We start from the raw sequence: 18,481 nt of genomic DNA, 5'->3' as shown, positions 1-18,481 counted from the left end.
TGAACAACGGCGTGTAACTCAGATTTAGATGTGCTAACCAATTTGTAATTATCCTTTTTGCGAGGTGCTTCAAGATCTCCATCGATCAAAAGCATAGGAAACGTTGTCGTGACGTGGGCGGTGTCGCTGGGAAAGTGCGAGACTTCTGGCTATGAGAGTCGTTTTCAAATCCCAGCAAGGAAACAAAATATATACCTCTTCAAGGAGCATAAGACATCTCCCTTTTTGATGACATGTACATGTGCCAATTCACTTCAATACATCCCCAAATTCAGCTTGATGATTGCACATAAAATGTGTATCAAGAGCATGACCAGAACCAAGCATAGATCTCCTGACCCTTTATCCAAATGCCATATACATGTCACATATTGGCATCACATAGACTTCAACAAGTTCCCAATACATGTGAACTTGCACATCACATATTTTACATGTTGCCATCTTCACAACTTCAAGACGAAAATTGAACTTATCGAAAAGACCTGCTTATAATTTCCATCATTTCACAAAGAAGCAATAGATAGAATGTAACACATATTCATTCTCTTCATGTGCCCACTAAAATTTCAAAACCGGAATTTTCTCCTTTGTTTTGAAGCTTACAACTTTCAAAGATCACCAATCCCAGAAGTTCTCCAAAACCATGGTTATTTAAGATTACAAAAGGGAATTAAAAAAAACTTATATACTCAGAACTCCATCCTCTCAAGCTTTATAATTTAGAAATCGTAATTATTTTTTAAAAAAACTTATCTCTGCATAAGGAATATTGCAAAAGCTTCACATTTTTCAATCCAATGATCTGAAAAATGCCTTGATTCCACTCGCCAGGCAGCATCTCGTTCATTTTCTGGGAATTTTTAGAAATGGATTCATTAAAAGGAGCTTCAAATACTCTTTAATTCAAACCCCTACAAGGTTTGAACAGAAGTAATCATCACAAAACGAGATACTCTACAAAATTCCCTCTCTGGTTTTTTCTTTCTCCCCGTTTTTGCATATCTCCCCTCCCCTCTGCGTTTCTAGTTTTTTCCCCTTTCTTTCCCGCAAGAGAATCGGGCTCCTTCGCCTTTTGCAGCCCAAAAATCGCATTTTCCCAGTTTGAAATACTGCACCTCCTTATTTCCTGCTTAATATTCGGAAATTTCTTTTTCAAAAAAAAAACTTTCGCATGCCACGCAAGCCGCCACCTTCAAATATGTCTCCAGCTGTTGCCTCTGCTAAGCGCAGCAATCTTCACATGTTGCATCCAGTCAAGGCCTGGCTGGGCACCTTGGACACCTTTTCGACCATGTAGGATATCATGTAAAGAACCCATCGTTGCGAATTCATATGCCAACACTCGCAGATTGCCATCAATGAAGTATCCAATAAGCTCCGCCACATTTTCATTCCTCAGGCTTGAAACTCTAGACCCCTGAGCTAAAAACTCATTGTCGGGCTCCTGCTGATTGCTGACATCAAGTTTTTTAACTGCCACAGAGCTGCCATTATTCAGCTTTGCAAAGTAAACCCGCCCATATGCACCTTCGCCTATCAATGCATTTGCTCCAAAATTTTCAGTTGCCTCTCTCGATTCATCCAATGATATAGCTCATAGCAAAAAGCACATCCATAGTATCCACAAATGACACCTCATCAAGCACCCCTAAAATAAACTCATTCTTCTCCAAAAGACCACACTGCTCAAGACTTTTTTGTTCATTTTGTACATCTTGACGCATACCACGCTTCAAGTCCTTGCTTTTTACAAAGACCAGTGACCCATAGCTAGAAAATCCCTGAAAATTTACTGAAAAGTTATTTACATTGATTGAGTCCTGCGAGAACTCATTGCCCCTTGTACCATTGGAATCCCGCTTTACAATGGCACCTGGCCAAAATCCCTCATCTCCCTGTAGTTCATGAATTCTCTGTTTATCTTTGGGAGTGACTGTGCTCGAAGAGACTCACGGTTCCTTTCATGGTTAATGCAAACTGTCAAGAACTGAACAGCTTTCTTATCATCTTTACTCCTTATTCTTGCATATGCCGAGCCATCATCCAAAACCTTTGTTTCCATCCTCACAGCTGTAATGTAGGGTTGCCCAAGGATGAGGGGATAGGATGACATCTCCTGAACAAAGAAGTTCTGATCATCTTTCACATCCCCTATAGTTACCCTTACATTTGGACAGGCTGCATAGAGCTCTCCAGATGAGTTATTAGCTGCTTTAATCATCCACCCATGATCTACATCCATTGGCCACTTACATTTGTTGTAGAGATTTTTAGCCATAAGATTTATTTCAGACCCATGATCAATTAGAGCAACATACGGCTCTTCCAAGTCACCTATCTTGACAAGGGTTTCAGTGGTGGCCCTTGCCCAATGGCTCCTGGAGTAATGACTCTTTGTAAGAACTTCTTTTTCATCATCCTCATCCACAAAGCGCACTTGTCGTGCCCCTTTAGCAGAGTGATTACATTCCACCACATTCTCTCTCTCTTCCTTTTGCCGTACCTGTACTCCATGAGTCTTGGAAGTGCTTGTCTCCCCTTGTGATGGAATAGATTCAATTATGGACTGTCTTTTCCTTCGTATAATATCAATTATCTCATCATGGAATTCTTTCTTTGCAATCCCCAAGACTTCCCCTAGTGGAAATTCCACCCTACTATTTAGAATCCTCTCTTGAGGTCTGTTTTGCGGCTTCAATATCAGATTGAAGCTTGTAGAGTGGACTTTTCCCTTTACCCTTCTCCTTCTCATGCTTCATTTTTGCTGGCACTTCTTCCATTGATACTTCCTGTGGAGGTCTGCTATGCGGTGAAGGCATATGTGATGGCCCAGGATCCTTCTTTTCACTACCACGGGTGACCCTTTTTGATGGCCCTCCTTCCTCATTTTCCCTCTTACGCTTTTCCTCTACCTGTGCCTCATTATTCTGGCATTTTGCAATGTAGGCATGAACAGATAAAGAATCCACAGGCTCTTCCCAGCCAGTCTCAAGACGTATACAGTCACCTGCCTCATGCAAAGCCTGTTTAGACACCTTCTTTGATGCAATTAGCTCCATTGTTGATGGCCAAAATTCTTCATTCTCATAATCTTCATCATTCTCAGATTCCTGCTTTGATTGACCAACCTTTAACCCATAGGTTGCTGCCTCAACCATAGAGATGGCATGTCCAGCGACCATGTCTTCAACCAGTTTTTTCATCCCTCCTTTTCCAAAGTTTGTGCTTAATGGAAGACCAGTCTCTGTAAGGTGGATTTTCCCATCTTTGAAAAACACAAGTTGATTTCTGAGGGCTTCTTTATAGCTAGCACAGTCTTTCTTTGCATGTTCTGGGCCATCACACCATATGCATCTGAATGTAAACCCTTCTTTGCTTTGAGGCCTTTGTATAGAAGCCTGCCCTAATGGTAGCCCTTTTTCCTCAATCCTGGACATCTTCAGTTTTAGGTCTCGCATGCCCTTAATAAGCTCATCCATCGGCCCTTCTACCTTTGGGATTGCAGCAGCTGGTTTTGGTAGATTCTCAGGGGTAACAACAGTTATAGGAGTTGCCGAGCTCATCACCATTTTATCCCTCGTTCGCTGCCGCTTTGCTAGCATGGTGACCGCATCCTCGACATCATTCCAATCATTCTTTAGCCCCTGCTCTGTATCCTTATCCTCAAGGAGAATTTCCAGTTTTTCTTGGAGATCTTTCCCAACTGCTTGTAAGAAAAGCTCTATTTTTTCCCTGTCCAAGGTTGTTCGCTCTATCCTTGACAGCTGGGCATAGCGCTTCTCAAACTCTCTTAGCAACTCCGTGGCAGAAATTCCCATTTTGGGTTTTGTGACCCATTCCAAGAAAGTTCGTTTGGTCACCCGCTCGGAATCCTCCATGAAATATTCATCCTTTAAAGCAAGCTTGAACTCCTCCCAATTTCTGCCACCATGTGCTGTCTGTAATCCTCTTATGCACTCTCTTATTTCAGGAACACATACCAGCTCAAAGCTTCGAACCATATCCTCCTCAGTCACCCTGTTTAGCTCCATTTCCTTTGTGTAATTGCACAGGTACTTTGTGATGTCCTTACCATCAAATTGATCCACCTTTTTCACAATTGATTGCAGTGCTTTAGTCGTGGAAATTTGCCCCCTCTCAGCAGCTTGCTGCTGTTGCATATACATAGTAAACATCTGAAACATTTGCATAACCCCGGGGTCAAAATGAACCCCCTGTCCCTCAGGATTCTCAGCCATAGCTTCCCTGTGTATTTCACCACACTCTCACCCCAGCAGTTTCATGTCGGGTTCACCAAAAAGCTGTCGTGACGTGGGCGGTGTCGCTGGGAAAGTGCGAGACTTCTGGCTGTGAGAGTCGTTTTCAAATCCCAGCAAAGAAACAAAATATATACCTCTTCAAGGAGCATAAGACATCTCCCTTTTTGATGACATGTACATGTGCCAATTCACTTCAATACATCCCCAAATTCAGCTTGATGATTGCACATAAAATGTGTATCAAGAGCATGACCAGAACCAAGCATAGATCTCCTAACCCTTTATCCAAATGCCATATACATGTCACATATTGGCATCACATAGACTTCAACAAGTTCCCAATACATGTGAACTTGCACATCACATATTTTACATGTTGCCATCTTCACAACTTCAAGACGAAAATTGAACTTATCGAAAAGACCTGCTTATAATTTCCATCATTTCACAAAGAAGCAATAGATAGAATGTAACACATATTCATTCTCTTCATGTGCCCACTAAAATTTCAAAACCGGAATTTTCTCCTTTGTTTTGAAGCTTACAACTTTCAAAGATCACCAATCCCAGAAGTTCTCCAAAACCATGGTTATTTAAGATTACAAAAGGGAATTAAAAAAAACTTATATACTCAGAACTCCATCCTCTCAAGCTTTATAATTTAGAAATCGTAATTATTTTTTAAAAAAACTTATCTCTGCATAAGGAATATTGCAAAAGCTTCACATTTTTCAATCCAATGATCTGAAAAATGCCTTGATTCCACTCGCCAGGCAGCATCTCGTTCATTTTCTTGGAATTTTTAGAAATGGAATCATTAAAAGGAGCTTCAAATACTCTTTAATTCAAACCCCTACAAGGTTTGAACAGAAGTAATCCTCACAAAACGAGATACTCTACAAAATTCCCTCTCTGGTTTTTTCTTTCTCCCCGTTTCTGCATATCTCCCCCTCCCCTCTGCGTTTCTGGTTTTTTCCCCTTTCTTTCCCGCAAGAGAATTGGGCTCCTTCGCCTTTTGCAGCCCAAAAATCGCATTTTCCCAGTTTGAAATACTGCGCCTCCTTATTTCCTGCTTAATATTCGGAAATTTCTTTTTTTAAAAAAAACTTTCGCATGCCACGCAAGCCGCCACCTTCAAATATGTCTCCAGCTGTTGCCTCTGCTAAGCGTAGCAATCTTCACACGTTGCATCCAGTCAAGGCCTGGCTGGGCACCTTGGACACCTTTTCGACCATATAGGATATCATGTAAAGAACCCATCGTTGCGAGAATTCATATGCCAACACTCGCAGATTGCCATCAATGAAGTATCCAATAAGCTCTGCCACATTTTCATTCCTCAGGCTTGAAACTCTAGACCCCTGAGCTAAAAACTCATTGTCGGGCTCCTGCTGATTACTGACATCAAGTTTTTTAACTGCCACAGAGCTGCCATTATTCAACTTTGCAAAGTAAACCCGCCCATATGCACCTTCGCCTATCAATGCATTTGCTCCAAAATTTTCAGTTGCCTCTCTCGATTCATCCAATGATATAGCTGGTGCTTCTATTGGCTGGATGGTTTGTGTAACCGGGTTTCGGACTGCTGGATTGGCCTTTTGGGCACCCATATAACCATTGGGTGTAGTACTATAAGGATTGTCCAAAGACTTGAAGTGCTCTTCTTCACCAGGGCAGCAGAAACAACTCGCCATTTCAAGAGATTAACCAAAGGGTTTCAGAATCTTGCATTTCACAAATAGAACCTGCCTAGTTCTATTGAATCAGAGAGAGAGAGAGTCGGAGGTTCAGATACATAGCGATGGTGGGCTGCGAAGCAGGGTAGACTAGCATTGACAAGGGGACGTGACTTAGTCAGTCAAACAAGAGGGCCCTTCATCCACTGCTGCAATGGTAAGCATTGACAAAATGAAGGGACGGCACACAGATCTTGCCTTAAAGCCACGAACTCTGAAACGAAGGTTTTGGGTTAGAATTTCTCTGCTCTTGCTCTAATGCTGCTAAGCTTGCACATGCATTAAGTGCACATACAAATGTAATGTTGTTAGGTCTAATGCCTTCAACTTGCATCTCATCATACAAACCCAGAGCCTCCTTGTTCTGCTCATTCCGAGTAAGAACAGAAATCATGGCATTCCAAAACACGATATCTTGAAAAGTCATTCTTTCAAAACTAATCCTTACATCATACATACTCTCACATTTCCCATACATGTTGAGAAGGGTGTTCCCTACTACTAGGTCTACCATAAGCATAAAAATTCCATGATTCACACCACACTTATGTACAGAGGCTTCGAGACCTGACTCAGCCTCACCTCGTCTTATTGAACCTCATTTACAATATGAACATATGTACTTAAGCATCATATAATGACTCAAGTCATGGCACTTAATCCCATACATCTGGATTTGCATTTGATGGCCTCATATGCATGGTTTCACACCATAACCAATCCTTACATCATACATGCTCTCACATTTCCCATACATGTTGAGAAGGGTGTTCCCTACTACTAGGTCTACCATAAGCATAAAAATTCCATGATTCACACCACACTTATGTACAGAGGCTTCGAGACCTGACTCAGCCTCAGCTCGTCTTATTGAACCTCATTTACAATATGAACATATGTACTTAAGCATCATATAATGACTCAAGTCATGGCACTTAATCCCATACATCTGGATTTGCATTTGATGGCCTCATATGCATGGTTTCACACCATAACCAATCCTTACATCATACATGCTCTCACATTTCCCATACATGTTGAGAAGGGTGTTCCCTACTACTAGGTCTACCATAAGCATAAAAATTCCATGATTCACACCACACTTATGTACAGAGGCTTCGAGACCTGACTCAGCCTCAGCTCGTCTTATTGAACCTCATTTACAATATGAACATATGTACTTAAGCATCATATAATGACTCAAGTCATGACACTTAATCCCATACATCTGGATTTGCATTTGATGGCCTCATATGCATGGTTTCACACCATAGACGTGCCATGGCACGACAACGTGCCTCTAGCACCCTTTCTAGGTATGTTTAGAGATTCATGTTCATTCTATCACTTCATGTACCATCAAAACAGGCTACCTAAGCATCCTAGTTGTATTGTTCAATGCCAAGATGTGTTTTTGATGAGACCAAACAAGCAGCAGCAATGTACTGTCTCTGCTCTAACATTCTGAGTTAGCTATCTAACACATGAACTAGCTGACATGTGAGATAGATCATACTGTGATAAGGATGTTACACAAGTAAGCATGCCTCAAGTACTGAATGGGGAAATCCAGACGTGCAGAGAGGAGACTAATTAGCGGCACATGACATGTGGGGTAAGTTTGATAGAGCAAGACTCCATGAAGCTCCTACCTCTCCCAGATTAGCAGGTGATGAGAATTTGAAACCGTGGAGCTAATTATAAGCGAAGCTTTGTGGACTGGAGTAATTCTGTTTTCATGAGTGCAAAACGGTTGGCGATGAAGTCCGAGAAACGTTTGTTAGCCTCGTCGTCGCTGAGGCCGTCCAAGGATGTGAACGTGGCCGGCGGGTCTGATGATGAGCTGCTGATCGGCTGCAAATGGGCTGAAGAAGAAGGGGACGTGCTCTTCATGTTTCTGGCTGCTCTTTGCATGGATTCGTTTGGAGAGGTTGATGCGCGTGGCGATAATCGTTGGTCTGAGTGGCTGCCGACCACCTTGTAACTATATTTAGGAATTAGTGTTGATGTGCTAGCTGGCTTCGGCATCTTGTCATGTTTTGCAGCACCCAACTGCTTGGTCTTCAATATTATTGCCCCTTTCTCATCATTCGTCGTTACCACACCCAAGGCCTTCTTGTCTACCTTGGAATTATGTTGCACAACTACACCAGTCTGCTGCTTGATCTGTTGTGATGGACGGCTCATATGGGGAGCCTCCGTGTTGAGTACCACCTGGGTCAGCTGATTGCTTAACTTTGAAGTCCTCATCATCACGAAATGCTCATAAATAACCTCGCTCTTAATGTCGGGCTTAACAGCCTCATTAGACGTCACGGCCATCACGCTTGGCTCTACATCTGATTGATCCCTTCGCTGCCTCAGCTTGGCAAAATTACCCTCTGCCTTTTCTGCAGATAGCTTGGCTTGCACTTCCTTCTCCTCCTGGGGCTTCTCCATCTGCTGCTGAGAAGCCCCCTTGATGTTTACCTCGAGTTGCTTCCAGTTGTTGATACGTTCCTGCATGGGGTAGCCAGTGAAAGACAGGACATGGTAGTCCTCGGGAGGACATATCTGATGATGGGAGGCGAAAAAAAAGTCGCCATGGCTGGCTGTGTAGAAGTGCTCCGGAAGAACATAGTCTGTAACGGAATTAATGTAATCATGAGTAGATGAAGAGGGGTAGAAGTTCTTGAACAAGAGGGTGAAGACGATGAGGTTGGACAGGATAAAGATGGGGCAAGGGGAATGGAAAAGGCCTTGGCATTGCTGCTGCAAATGAAGGACGTAGGAAAAGCCTTGCAAGAAGAAGGAAGAGAGGAAGTCAGGAGGAGGAGGAGGGGCGACTACATGAATGTTCAACAAGGTAAGAGCAAGAAGCAGAGACGAGAGAAGGAGGATTAGGAGGAGGATTAGAGATAGAAGCACTAATATCCTCACTACATTGCTTTTTATACAAGTCATAGCTGGCAAGGCGCTGGCTATATGCACTCAGAGGGAGAGGTAAAGGGGGGCAAGCGCGAGAGAGAGACTTTCAGATTTAGGTCGCCCCTCCCAGCTTGCGTTAATAAATTATCCTAGCATACATTCAATGCAACGTGGCCCAACATTCTTCACACCCTTCAAGCATTTTGGGTAGTCTCAAGGCCAAGTTACCTTGCCTCGCAAGCATTAAATGTGATCTGACCTTTGCATGGGAGGGAAAATGTAACCCTACCCGCATTAAATGAAATTTGAGGTTTGCATTCCGATGGTGCCTTAAATTTGAAGCTGAAGTCTAGACTTCGTGAAAGTTTTTTTTTTTTTTGAGAAAGTGTAATTGAATTTAAGAGAAAACTGAACCAGCTACAATGGTCCCTCAGGAAGAGGGAGGGACAGCCTCAACAGACAAAAGAGATTACACTTAGTGAAAGTTTTAGTGACAAGCTTGCCATCTCTTGTGGTTATCAAAATGCCACCTTTTCATTAATGTTGGGCTTCTCATTTTCTAATATATTTAGGTTTTACATAAGAAATTAATATGGCGTCATCATCTTCTGTCTTATAACCAATGCTAACTAGTTATAAAATAAGAAACAAAAGTGTTTTTATTTTTAAAAAATTTGTGCAATTAATTCCTACTTGGCGAGAGGACTCCTCTCAGGGCCCGCATGCCCTTTTACAAACACCACAACCTACAAACACTCATGGGGCAACATTACAAGGTAGCATCATTCGGGGTAGCTAGTAGGGTTTGAACCCATAAACTCAGGCATATTAACCAAACACCTTAACAACTGAGCTACCACCCGATGAAATTTTTTTAAAGTGTTTTTATGACTAACACGAGTTTTGAATTTCTTTCTCATAGGAAAGAATTATCACTTAACAAAAATCTTAACCTTTTTTCTAAAGACTTTATCAAAGTTATCCCACGTTTCTTTGTCTATCCTTCATGCGTTATTATTGTGGGCACAACATTATTGCTATTTTAACATGGATTTATTTGCATATACATTACTATATACTCAAAAGTAAGAAGATAAGCCATCATTAAGGTACATGGACGTATCATTGCTATATAAATTTAACAAAAATCTTAAAAATTTTACCTTTTCTCCAAAGACTTTATCAAATGTTGTCCCATGCTTCTTTGTCCATCTTGTTAAGGAACAAGCATCATTGTTGTGGGTACAACGTACCCATGACAAGCCATCAAGGAGCAATGCATGTATCATTGTTATAGGCATTAAATTAACAAAAATCTTAGAAATTTCACCTTTTCTCTAAAGACTTTATCAAAGTTGTTCTACACTTCTTTATCCATTTTGTTGAGGTACATGCATCATTGTAATGGGCACAACATAACATGGACATTATTTTCAAATACATCACTTTTTTGTACTCAAAAGTAAGAAGGTTACCCATGATAAGTCATTAAGATATTACCATACATCATTGCTATAGACATAATTAGTGAGTCATGTCCATGACAAACTAAATAGGTATGTTATAAGAAGATCACCTTTGATTAGAAAAATATTTTCTTCAAACACTAAATAATACCTATGTAGCAATTGCTACATAGGTATTATTGCAGTAGGCACAATAGGCTTTCTTTTTTGCATATGCCATTGGAAAAGATTTCTTGTTTTTACCTATTTTTATTTCCAAAAAAGGATCATTTTCCCATTTATTTTAATCAAATTATGATCATAAAAAATGGGGAGAAGAAGGAGAAAAATAGAAAATAATGTATCCATTGTCTCTATTAATTATTTTTTGAGGTCATAGAATTTGAAGACTTCACAAAATAGTATTGTGAACGTCCAATATCTTTAAATATTTTAGATGAGCCCTTCAAATGAAATTTAGAGTTTGAGACTAGTAGCATAGAGATATAGCTTTAGGAGAAAAGGTCAGCGCCGCCAAGCAGGCTGCTCACCCATGAGTTTGAAGGTAATGGGACGAGAAGTGGAAGGAGGCCGCTGGTAACCACCCCGTTTGTCGATGTGGGTGTCGGTGCTTCTAGCTACTATGTTTGGCATCTAAATATGGCCAAAGGACAAGGATGTCCATTTGGTCTGTAATCATGCTAATTGGGGCATGTTGGAGTTATCGATTGAGCAATATGTTGATTTCCTACTCAAACTCCGTGCGATCTAGGGGGTCGTGCCAGTTGAGGGGGTTGACAGGTGGATCGATCTCTTCATGCTGGACTGCAACTGGACTGCAATGGTGGTGGGGGTATCTCTCCCTCCTCCAGAGGTGTGGGGAAAGGGAGGTCGATGGAGAGAGTACAATGGAGAGGTTGGCATTAAGAAAGGGTGGGGGCCTTGCTGATGTCGAGGGTATATCTTTAAGACTGAGGGGGAGGCCCAGATGAAGATTGTGGGTTGGGATGTTAAAACCCTAAGATATCTCTAGATAATTGTTATGCATAAACATGTATAAATTAGGCATAAACTCAACCACCTGACCACCCCCTCGAGCCCAAGGGATGCACACATAAACTCAACCACCACCTGACCACCCCCGAGCCCAAGGGATACACACATGAATTATAAATGAAATACATCATACCTCTACCTTGATGTCCCATACCATCAAGAGGTATAACTCCAATCCAATAGCATGTAGCTATAGCGTGAAATGGTAAGTAAGTAGATATGATCCTCTACATAAGAGAGCATAACATAGCCTTGGCCTCACAAGCCCAAGCCTCCAAGCCTCCCTTGAGTGTGTCCCATGCCCCTATTATATAAGAGGGCCCTCAAGTGACTAGACTTGACTCTCCATTTCCCATGTGTGACCCTTGGATGCGTGACCCTAACCTTAACCCTTTAAGGTTAGTCCTAACCCATGCTCCACTACTAGAGCTTGTTCCCATGCTCCCATGCTCACAAGCCTATTGTGGGTTAGCCTCCTAGTATATGCACACATAATGTGCATATAACATACTTCCCCTCTCTCAAAACATTGCACTCTTGCAATGAAAAAAAGGAGAATTGCACTGAACAATATTAACCGACTCCCAAGTCGAAACTTCTATTTCCCTATCTTTCCACCTAATTTTAACCTTAGGGATTAGTGAACTAGAAAGTTTCCTTTCCCTGAATTCAAGTACCTTATCAGGTTCATATGGAAGATAGGATAAATCTTCGACTTCAACGAGTTCTTGAGGAGTAACTGTGTAATCCTCACCGACCAGTTTCTCTTTCAATCTATTGACATAAAAGACTGGATGAACTCTAACATGTGGAGGTAGTTTATAGTTCATACGCAACCGTGCCAATCCAATGTATAACTCGAGATTGACCACAATATCTAGGAGATAAATTCGAGCATTTTTCTTTTGACAAAGTCTGAAAATCTTTAGGAACTTTTAAATAAACCAATGCTCCTGGTTCAAGAGACTGAGATGAGCGTCCCCTATCAGTATAAAATCGTACTCTATCCTGAGCACTCCTGATAGAATCCCGAGCTTCGGTCAGCATTTCTTGCATATCACGCAACAAGAAATCCCTTGGTGCATCAAGCTTGATGTCCTTATGACCGACATCAATAGGTGCCCTGGGTTGATACTCATACATAAGTATGCACGGAGGACTAAAACCAATAGCTGTATATTTAAAACTGTTATAGGTAAATTCTATTGGAAGATATTTTTCCCAATATAATGATTTTCTAGAGACATATGTACGAAGCATATATACAATCTGATTCATACGCTCTCTTCGCCTATCAGACTGCGGATGATCAAAGCAATTCATATTCAAAGTAACTTCCTCTAACCCATTCGAAATAAAGTAGGAAAATATGGCATTATAACAGCAGGAACCAGGGATTCATCGGTGCCCCGACGTATCAATATAGAGAGTCATCAGTGTCTCGATGAGTCACATATGTCCATCCGTAAACCATCAGGTTGACTATATAAATCACCTAAAATATGAAACTAGAGAAAGAAATGCCAACAAAGGAAAAATCTAAATTTTCCTAATTCGAACACAACAAGATAAACTTGTTGAACTCTAAAAAAAGAGATTTCAACAAGTGAAAATGCCAACGAGATTACACTCATCAATACATGTAGGCTATAGATAAAAGAAGTTTATCTAGAGAATGCCCACACTATAACTTCTAGTGAATTTAGAAAATGAGATTGTCTTTGAATGTTGAGGTCAACATGCTAAGTGATGTAAGCAAAGCAACAATCTTGAGCCAAAATTATCCCATAAAATAATATATGTGAGGGATCACTGGCATCCCATACCACCATGATACCACCCATACATACCTTAACAATTTGAAACTCCCTAGGATGCCGTCTAGGAAATATGAATAAAATCTTGTATAAAAGGAATAAAATGGCCTTATCCCAGACTTTCACATACTAAAACCTATCTCTATATACCTAAGAGTACATCAAGGAATAACTCTTTCCAAGTACATCATTAGAAAAGAAATTGAATTATTGGCGCCTTTCTAATGATAACTACCCAAAACACAATAAAGTTAGGGTAGAAAAATAACTCACCTAGATATATAAGCAACTAGATATCCGAGTTGGAATATGTACAAGAGTACAAGCAATATACTCCAAAATTATGTGCAAAAAACGAAGGCAAAATGCTACCCTCAAAGCACATGATATTATCCAAAAGATCAAAAGATCCTTATAAAACCATGGATAAAAGCATAGAAGCTCCTCGAATCCATGAAAACCATAGTTGATCATAAAAATCAATGCATGCCATCTCATGGTCATTAATCATGCCAAAAGAAGTATTAAAATTAGTGTCCGACTCATCAATCCGGAGTATATGAACGTGGTGTCATTCAAGCAAAACTCCAAAGTAAGCAAGTGAAATACATGTGTGTAACACTCATTAAAAAATCCCTAGACACAAGTGATCTAGGCAGAACCTGATGAGTCCATATAAAACTTGAAAAACATCCAAAAAAAATCCATCAAAACAAACCAATCAACTGACCCATGATAGAATTTGTCTTAGGCTTAAGAAATTAAGCACAAACCACACTTAAACAAGTGCAAAATACATTATCACGGGAAAGTGTCAAAGGTGAAACACACTTTGAACGCAAATTATAGCCATTAAAAGAACTTAAGGAACATGTCCAAAAAGAATGGCTAAACAATGGTCAAAAATCATGAAAACATCATTTAGAATTAATCCAAATAAAAATAACTACTAATACGAGGTACAATTGTATTTATAATATGTGAATAACCCATATCTATCTAATGTCAGCACGAGAAAATGTACTTTATGATGATTAAATAACCCTCGAAAATATTAAATTCTTGAGAAAAAGAATTATCATGGATTTTTCCTAATTTTTAGGGCCTCAAAATACGATAATTTTGAATTCCACCAAATCTATCTCATGGCATTCCAAACCTATATTTTTCCAGAAAATTTTTAGCAATTAAATTTGCCAAAATACCATTGATATTTTAAAAATACCTTTTTTAGGATTTTTAAAAATAATTTCTAGAATATTCCTAATTTCTCTTGAGAATTCCATCATTCACGAAATTTCCAATTCCGCCCGACAATTCTCAAATCCAATGAAAATTTATAACTTTAATGGATTTTTTAAATTTTTGGCTCAAAAAATATATTTTTAAAGGAATTTGAATGGTCACAAGTGCCCGAATGGACACACCACATGCCAAATACCAACCCCACATTTTCCATAAATTTAAAATAACCTTTGTCTAATTTTTCACTAATTTTTAAGAATTTTTTGAAATTTTTAATTTACCCTGAACACATTTAGAATACGAACGGTCAAAGAATTTGAGAATCCCAACGGTTTTCCTGTAATACAGAAAGCCAAAAGTTTTAGGAAAATGAAAAGACAAGAAAAATCGGAATGTGAAAGGTCAAAAGTTTCCGGAATACGGAAGGTCAAAAGATTTTCCGGAATTCGGAAAGCCAAAAGGTTTCCCGAGAATGCGGAAAGCCAAAGGTTTCAAGAGAAAAAATTTAGAAATTTCAGAGATTTTTTTTTCTCAAATCCCATATTTTCTCATAATTTTCAGGCTTTTTTTAAAGCTTTTTTAAAAAAATTCCAAAATCTCTTTTTTTGGTAATAAAAAACTCATTAAAAAAACCAATATTAATAAGCTTAGTTAAAGCTTATGGAATTGATTTTTTAGGGGGGAGGCATTTTTTTCCATCGGGCAGCTACTGCGCAACCCCACCCGCCCACCCCCCTTCCCTCTTCATTCTCCTCTCTCCTTCACACCATTTCCATGGTTCTTCTCCACCCCCTCCTTCTCTATTAGAGATGAGGTTGATTATGTTTTAATTAAACTAATCCTAATCATAATTAAAATTAATTATGATTAATATTTAATTAAAAAATCCCTTTTAAAAGAAATTCACACGGGCAGAGGAAAATAGACAAGAAAATCAGATTTGAGAGGCAGAGAGGGTTCCACGCACACAGGAGAGCATTTCATGCATCACCATGCTACCCCCTACTACATTTCAGCAGGAAATCGGTAGAAATTTGATCGCATACCCGCGAAAAATCCCGCAAAAAATGTACAAAAAATATATTTTTAACCATAAAAATGCTCAAAAAATTTCAAAAAATTCAGGAAAAAAATCCTTAAAACTCTACAAATCTAGGGAATCCATTCTACCAAAAATATCTACAGTAAAATATGTGGTATTTTTGTAAAACTTTCTATTAATGCTTATTTTAAACCACAAAAAATAGAAAAAAATAAAATTAAACTCATGGAATTCTCCCGCAAGGTCGATTCATCCATTGAATAGTAGTAACACATGTTCCAATCGCCATATCGACGATCCACATGCAAATCATCAACACAAATCAGTAAAATAATATTTTTATTAGTAAATATTAAAATTTACTTAAAAAATACCAAAAATTACAATAAAAAATAAAAATAACAACAATTAACTAGAGATTGCTTTGATACCACTGTTAAAATCCTAAGATCTCTCTAGATAATTGTTATGCATAAACATGCATAAATCAAGCATAAACTCAACCACCCGACCACCCCCGTCGAGTCCAAGGGATGCACACATGAATTATAAATGAAATACATCGTACCTCTACCTTGATGTCCCATACCATCAAGAGGTATAACTCCAATCCAATAGCATGTAGCTATAGTGTGAAATGGTAAGTGAGTAGATATGATCCTCTACACAAGAGAGCATAACATAGCCTTGGCCTCATAAGCCCAACCCTCCAAGCCTCCCTTGAGTGTGTCCCATGTCCCTATTATATACCGATGAAGGAATGATTGGAAATTAGGATTCAACCAAATATTTTGGAGGATTATGATCAGTGACACTATGGTTTAATTAAATGATTGTTTTAAAGATAGTTAAATCTGTGAAGCTGTGAAGAAGGTAATTTCATATTGGGTGTGTAAGTAGTGTGACTGGCATTAAGTTTGCATGAATAACCACGTAGGGGACCTGGGAAGTCTTTTCCCTGATACCTGGGACAAAACCTAACCAAATTCTTGATTGGATCCCATCACTACAATGGTTGGGCAGTTGGCTAACCCATGGGACTGGATGGGGTTAGGCTGGACTGATGGATCCGTAAAATGAGACTCAATTCTGTTATAGTATGATAGATGAAGTAAATCTTGGATAGTAATTGTTCTATGGAAAAAGAATCAACGGCTGTGCCTCTCGATGGGGAAAAAAACATTGGTTTCTATGATCCAAGTGCAAGTTTCTTCCTTCCAAGAGACTCACAGGTTTGGTCGGATCAATTTGGTCAATAAAATGACCGTGACTACGTTAGAGTAAAAATATCCTGGAGGAATCACCCTGACTATGTTAGAGTAAAAATATCCTGGAGTAAAATTATCCAAGTGCAAGTTTCTTCCTTGATCTGACCAAGAGACTCACAGGTTTGGTCAGATCAGTTTGGTCAATAAAATGACCCTGACTACGTTGAGTAAAAATATCCTGGAGGAATTGCCCGTGCTTTCTGGGCGAGGCAAGTTTTTTCGGGTTTGGTTTTTGAAGAACCGAGGGATTAGTCTCTTCTCTGGATATCCGTGGGCAAGATCCCGAGTGAGGGATCTTGCCCCGCGCAAGGAGTGCTACTTCCGCTGCTACCACCCCCGAGTCCGTTGCGCGGAGGGGGCAAGGATCTTTCACAAAGAGATGCTTGACGACATGGAGCAGCAAATGCAGTCAATCCACAAGGATATAAAAGCTTCCCAAGATAGATAGAAGCAGTATGCAGATAAGAAGAGGTCAGACAAAAAGTTCGAAGAAGCAGATATGGTCTTCATTCGAGTACGCCCCAAAAGAAGTTCTCTATCTCTTGGGAAGTACAAGAAGTTATCCTCCACATACTGTGGGCCATATTTGATTACAAAGAAAGTAGGTGACTTAGCCTATGAACTTCTTCTGCCTCCTCATCTCAAAGTACATAATGTATTTCATGTCAGCCTACTTAAGAAGTATGTACAGAGCCCGAATCATGTGCTTAATGATGAACTCTTAACTTCTTCAACAACCCAAGGGCGGATGGAACTCCAACCTCCTGAAGAAATCCTTGATGTGCGAGAGAAGGTTCTCAGGAACAGAATTCTGAGAGAATTATTAGTAGTCAAACGGAAGTTCTATCCTTTTGAAGATGCCACCTAGAAGAAAGAAGCCGAACTACTGCGGGATTACCCCCAGTTTGCAAAATGAGGACATCTCGCGTTTTTCAAGTAGGAGAGGATGTAAGATTCCTCCCTAGCCCCTCAAGATGTCCAGTATCTTCCCTTGTAATCAATCCCCTTTTCAGAATAATAAAAGATCTTATTTCTACCTGTTTGGCCTAGAGAGAGAAAATATTCTAGAGAGAGATAATTCAATTTTAAGATATCTTTGGATGCAAAAATATGCCTTCTATTCAAATAAATTCTCCCTAAACAGAAGTTTAAAAAGAAATTCCTAAGGTGCAATAGAAATAAATTATAATGTGCACAAAAGGCCTTAGCCTAAGGATCTAGATTTTTTAAAAAATTTGGATTAAGGTTCCTATGGACCAATAAGATTAATCCAAATGTAGGGAGGAGATAAATTGAAGAATAAAAGAACTCCCCCCCCCCCAAATGAGTAAATGCTCACATAAGATGAAGAGTGGACTAAGGACCAAAGAAAACAATTAAAAAAATAAATTTTGACACAGAGTGGGGATCTCCCTCATGAAGTAGGCGCCTTTTTCTCATCATTACCCCAATTTTAAATCAATTAAATGAGATATTTTCATCTCTCCTCTCTCCTATTTTAAACTAGATCCAAAAAGTAAGCGAAACGGACCCAAAAATAGTTAAAATTTGACCAAACTGATCTTGAAAATTCTAGAATTAGTTTGCTTGGTTAGAGGCTCACTTTTTCCTATAAATAGAAGCCTCCCCCTTTGTAAAATCTTAATGGTGTTTATGCACTGTTACTCTACTCCTGTCCTGAGCCATCTACTCCTGTCCTGAGC

The sequence above is a fragment of the Cibotium barometz genome, chromosome 13 (assembly GCF_041138505.1).
Source record: "Cibotium barometz isolate CiBa-2024 chromosome 13, ASM4113850v1, whole genome shotgun sequence".
Classification (NCBI taxonomy): Eukaryota; Viridiplantae; Streptophyta; class Polypodiopsida; order Cyatheales; family Cibotiaceae; genus Cibotium; species Cibotium barometz.
Note: the sequence above shows the minus strand (reverse complement) of the source record.